At 39.5% G+C, this 5,981-nt stretch overlaps 1 pseudogene; it reads right to left on the reverse strand.

Annotated features, from left to right (window-relative positions):
* Window positions 1–2,045: 2,045 nt before the first annotated feature.
* LOC109190876 lies at window positions 2,046–5,414 on the reverse strand (annotated as a pseudogene).
* Between the last annotated feature and the right edge of the window lie 567 nt (window positions 5,415–5,981).

Genomic DNA, 5,981 nt, shown 5'->3' on the forward strand with positions numbered 1-5,981 from the left:
TAACTAATCAATTGATGTCATTTATGAACCGTAGTATTATTTTTATGAAACTAAATTGTTTATGTATCTAGAGTATTATTTTTATGAACTTGGTCTGATTCAAGATTCAACATGGACCTTATTCATGTTGTTTTGATCTTTGACTTTTTAATTTTGTTTTTAGTGCACAAATTACATTTTGCTGCCAAAGTTATCTTGTGACGTAATTTTCAATAACAAACCAACACAGTCGAACATTTTGATTGTTTTTTAAGGGAAAAGTTATCAATTTAGCCTTCTCTGACATTCTTTTACTGAGTTTGGCCAAACTATGATTTCAACACTTTTATCCAAATGTTTAATCAAGTCTAAACTCCATTAACAGATTTGTCCTCGAATTTTAAAGGAAAAAAAATAAAAACTGTTGGGATTCGATCTTTTGACCGAGTTCAGTTCATGCACGATTCGAGTCGTGGCGTTGTGACTTACCATAGAATGACGTGGTTAAATGGTTAATGTCCATCTACTTATCAACAAATGATTTTAAGTAGGATATGACAAACAGATAGTCAAACAATCACAATCCCTGAAAGTAAGCATAGTGCAGCGCTGGGATCCATAAAAAATTATTGAAAAATGATGAAATTGGAACTTAATTGGACTTATTTATAGAGTATTATTTGACATGCTATGGAACACATTGGAATGACCAAAGCTACTAGAACAATGAAAGTTGTACACTAAAAGTACAAATTTTAAAGTCAATGATTAAAACTAAGAGTCAAAATATATAGTTGTGTGATAAAAAAAAAAAATGTGAAAAATTCTTGTAGCATCTTTACATGTTTTAATAAATAAATTGAGAAGTGTTGAAAAAATTTATAATCAAATACGGAGTATAAAAATAGAAAAGACTTGATTATGATATCGTCAATCATTTCACTTTTCATTTTAGGAGCAGATAATAATACCCAGAGTTAATGTATTTGCAAATTGATTTATTCCATTTGATCTGATAGAGTTCTCTTTTGATTAACGTAACATTATTTATACTCCAAAAAAACAGTGGAACTCAACTTAAAAGAAAGAAATAACCAATATGCTTTAGTGCTTTACCAAGCATGTTGTTTTGCTAAAATGGGAGACACGCACGGATAGAAAAATGCTCTTCAATCAATCAGATGCATGGTACACATGAGCTGTGTTAAAGACCTGGTTCTTCCCTCAGCCCCCATTATTTGACATCCAGGGAATCAGGAATCCACTTCAATTCATGCAAATGGTTCTACTGCACAGACTTAACTCAATAGTTCAATATATAAGTAGCAAGATTGAAAAAATCGCTAGGCGCCTGGAGACTGCCTAGGGCGCTTAGAGCGCCTAGGTGGCCGACTGCCTAGTGTCTAGGCGCCGATTAATCGGCGTTTAAGTGCGATTTTTGCAACACTGATAAGTAGTATTTGAGAGAAGAGATCAAGGTTTGAACCTCAGTGGCAGTAGTGTGGGGATTATGCCATTATATCAAAAGTAGGCAGATCCCTTGTGCATACCGACATTTGACCATGTCTGCTGAGCCATTGATTCACCGTGACTTACAACCTCCAAAATGCTTTGTCAGACCCTTGGAGTTGGAGATTCCAATTTTGGGAGAAGATAAAGAAGGAATCCACTTCATGCAAAATAAAGCAAAGTTCCTTTTCTATAATTTTTAAGAATAATGGCACTTATAACATAAAAATTGAATATATTAATAACATATTCAATTTTGTAAAGGTAATAACTTATTAGTCAATTTTTGTCTTATTTGATCAACTTTAGTCAAATAGGTAAATTATGTGTTTAGTAAACAGTTTTTTGCCTTGATGTCAATAGGTTAAAAAAAAAAAAAAAAAAAAAAACTTTAATACATAAATAATGTAGTTTTAAGTGTATTAAAAATAAACATTTATTTATGATCCAAAATATAATTTGCCTAAAATAGGAGGAAGGGTTATAAATGTGAGATTTACTTCCTTAGTAAAGAGCAAAGAGGCTTATTCCGTTAAACTTGAAAAGTTTTATTACAATTTACAAAATGTAGATGCCATATATGCACAGTGGATACATTGACAAAGTCTCAACTAGTGAAGAAAAGGGAAAGCAAAAGTGAAACACAACTTTATACTACAAATGATATGATGGTTTTGAAAAAGCAAATTAAAGATCAGAGGTTACTGTTCTGTTATGCTACCTATGAGTAGTAGTCACAAATATATATATAGGCCAAATCTCTGACATTCCACATATAATGGATCGATGCTCTCTGGCATTTCTTCAACTTGCTTAGCTTCTTCCACAGTAGTGTTACGTGACATTTCAATTCGCATCACTCTCAACTGAAAGACACCTGCGGAATGGAATAACCATTCTTCAATTCAATTCTGTAATAGAAAGTAAGCAAGAAAAGATTTACGTGGTTCGACAATGTGTCTTACATCCATGGGCTCACTCATGTTTTGACATACTCAACATTGTGCCTCCACGAGATATTGGGCGACCTCGTTCATGGTGGGGCGTAAGGCGGGGGTTCTACAAGTGCAACGGATGGCAATACGGAGCGCCTGAATCATGTGTCCCTTGAATGACTCCGACACCCGTTTATCCAACAACTTGTATGCCGCTTCCTTGGTTTCCACCTTGCTTGAAACCCAATACACAATGTTCTTGTTCTCCCCGAATTCGGCTTCCACCGGCTTCTTCCCTGTTATTAGCTCCATCAGCACTACCCCGTAGCTGTAAACGTCGCACTTGGTAGTTGCCTTTGCAGAGTACGCATATTCTAATCAAACAATAAACCAAATCATAAATGTACAATCCAACTATAAGCTATGGAAGTGCTTTAATTTGGTATCAGAGCTAGTTACCTGGTGCCAAGTAACCATATGTCCCTGCAATGACTGTGGTAGTGGAATCTTTTCCACCCCTTATTGCTTGCAAGATTTTGGCTATCCCAAAATCTGCAACTTTGGGGTGGTAATCAACGTCTAGGAGGATATTGGTGGATTTGATATCCCTGTGTATAATTGGGGGCTGGAGATCATGATGGAGATAAGCCAATCCATGCGCTATCCCCAGGGCTATCCGATGCCGGATAGGCCAATCCAAATCCGCCGCCTTTCCGCCGTGAAGTGCCTCGCCCAGGTTCCCATTTGGCATGTATTCATAAACCAACAAGCTGGAATCCACGCCGGAGAAGTAGCAATAGAGCTTCACAATGTTCTTGTGGCGTATCCTCCCCAGCGTCTCCACCTCCGTCTTCAATTCCCTGTCTAGACTCAACCCTTCTTGTTTCCCTTTCCGGCGCCGGAGCTTCTTCACGGCTATGGCTTCGCCGTTGCTCAGGTTGACTTTGTACACCGTCCCGGACCCTCCCTCACCGACTTTGTTCTTCTCCGCCACCCCGTCGAAGATCTCTCGCTGCTCGAAACTCAGCTTGTGGAAACTCTTGACGTCGTAGGATGTTTCTTGTTCTGGGATATGGTAATCTCTTTGTTTGCTGTGCCATCGTTTTAGGAACAAGATGGCCCCGACAATGACAAAGAACACTGAAATCCCGACAGCCCAAACGATTTTTGTCTTTTTCCGGTCGTAGGATTGTGAGCAGAGAGGGAATAAACTGGAATAGGACATAACACATAGTCCTGGATTGCCGGAAAACCCATCCAATACACCTCCCTTCAAGAATGATTCAGGTATAGCACCGGACAACATATTGTTCGAGAAGTTCATCGGGTTCGGTAGCAATTCACCAAGGCTCTCTGGGATTCTCCCCATCAAAAGATTGTTGGACAAATCCAGGTAATTCAAGGATTTCAGGGAGGATAAGGATTCAGGAATGGAAGAGTTTAGCCTGTTCCCATGAAGAATCAGAACATTTAGCCTTTTCAGGTGCCCGATTTCGAATGGTATTGGACCTGATAGGAGGTTATTGCTGGCATCAATCTTCACAAGATTGGAAACTCTAGAGATTATACAAGGCAGTGTGCCGGAAATCATGTTGCCCTGGATGAACAGTTCTGATAAGTTCTTAGCATTCTCAATGGTTCTGGGGATTGAGCCGTTGAGCCTGTTATTACTCACGTCGATTATTGAAGCGTGGGGGAGACCAAATATGGGTTCTGGGATCTTACCCTCTAAAAGATTATAGTTCACTCTAAACCGCACAACACTCCGGCAATTCCCATAACTTTCCGGCAATTCCCCTGAGAACATATTCTGGAGAAGAAGGATGTACGTCAACTTACCTCCGTTACACAGGTTTGGTGGTAGCTTTCCAGAGAATTGATTTTCCGACAAATCTAAAACGACCAGAGAAGGTGACGTCCCAAAGTTTTATGGGATTTCCCCGGACAGGGAATTGGCGTAAAGGGACAAGATTCTCAAGGTGGTGGAGTTAGCCAGGCCGGCCGGGAATTGGCCGGAGAGAGTATTGTTGTAAACTTGAAGGACTTGTAGGTTGGGAAGACAGGAAATGGAGTTCGGGATTTTGCCGATTAATCTGTTCCCGGACAAATCCAAGTCCACCAAGTTACTTAAATTCCCAAGCTCCTCCGGGATTTCTCCGTCGAGTTGATTGTAATAAAGCTCAAGAAGTTGTAAGTTGGGTAACATCCCTAGCTCCCCCGGGATCCTTCCCACCATGCCATTTTCGCTCAATTCAAGGTCCACCAGTGAGGCCATGCTCCCAATCCCCACCGGAATTCCCCCGGAGAGTTTGCATGCCGTTAACACCAGACTCTTGAGCTTTCTCAGCCCGGTGATATTCGCCGGTAGCCGCCACGGGCTGAACCCGCCATTCTCATTGAAATTGAGAACTTCAAGATTACTGAGATTAGTGACCGACAAAGGAAACTCACCGGTGAAGAGGTTGAAGGATAAATCAAGTGACCTTAAAGCCTGCAAAGGCGTCAAGTCCGGCAAAGCTCCGGTCACATATGTACCCGTCATGTTTAGCTCTTCCAACACCGAGCAGTTGGTGACGCCGACAGGAAACCGATTTCCATGGAAATGATTCTGGCCGAGGCGAAGAACTCGCAGCTTTGGCAAATAATCACAGACGCCTTCTGGAAACCGGCCTGATAATGACCACCCAGAAATATCGATCTTCACAACATAACCAAGATCATCACACCCAATCCCGGAATAGTTGCAAACATGTTTTCCATCCCAGCCAGCCATCAAGTCTCCTGACAGAGACTTCTTCATAAGATCAAAGAACTCAGACTGGTTGTTCTTGCCCGACACAGATAATAACAACATCATCAACAAAAGAGAAAAGAACACAATCTGCTGAATTGCCATTGAGAATAGGAAAAGGAGAAAAACAAAATAATTTTTTGTTTGACCGCAGAGTAGAGAGATATGGAGGGAGAACTGGAAGGAGAAAGTTGTGTTGGTTAAGTGGGAGAGAAGAGAAGAAATATATATATATATATATATATATATATATATATATATATATATATATATACCATAAAATGCACCACACATGCATTTCTGAACACGTGATGGTGCATTCATGTATACCTAGTAGTGCAAATCCGCACGGAACCAGACCATATATATATATATATATATATAAAGGGTTGCGTATTAAGTAGACATATAGTGTAATAGCACATCTGTTATCATTTCAAATAAGTGATCAAATGGTGGTTACAGGATCGAATCCCAGCAATGGAGGCATTGATTCTTTGATCAGAAAGAAAATTGAGAAAGTTTATAACAGATAATACCAGTAAAAAAAATTTAAAAAAAAAAAAAAAAAAAAAAAAAAAGTAGAGCAGTGAATGGGCGGTGAGGATAAAGAAAGGTGGTTGATGGAGGGTGAGAGATTGATAGACATAAGAATGTGTATGTTTGCATAAAGAAGCTTTGCGTTTATACCCAACAAGCTAAGCTTACTGCCAGGTTGGTTGTACAGAATAATTTCAACCTAAGCCCTTTATACTGTTAATTTGTCA

Source organism: Ipomoea nil, unplaced genomic scaffold (genome assembly GCF_001879475.1).
Source record: "Ipomoea nil cultivar Tokyo-kokei standard unplaced genomic scaffold, Asagao_1.1 scaffold1582, whole genome shotgun sequence".
Taxonomy (NCBI): Eukaryota; Viridiplantae; Streptophyta; class Magnoliopsida; order Solanales; family Convolvulaceae; genus Ipomoea; species Ipomoea nil.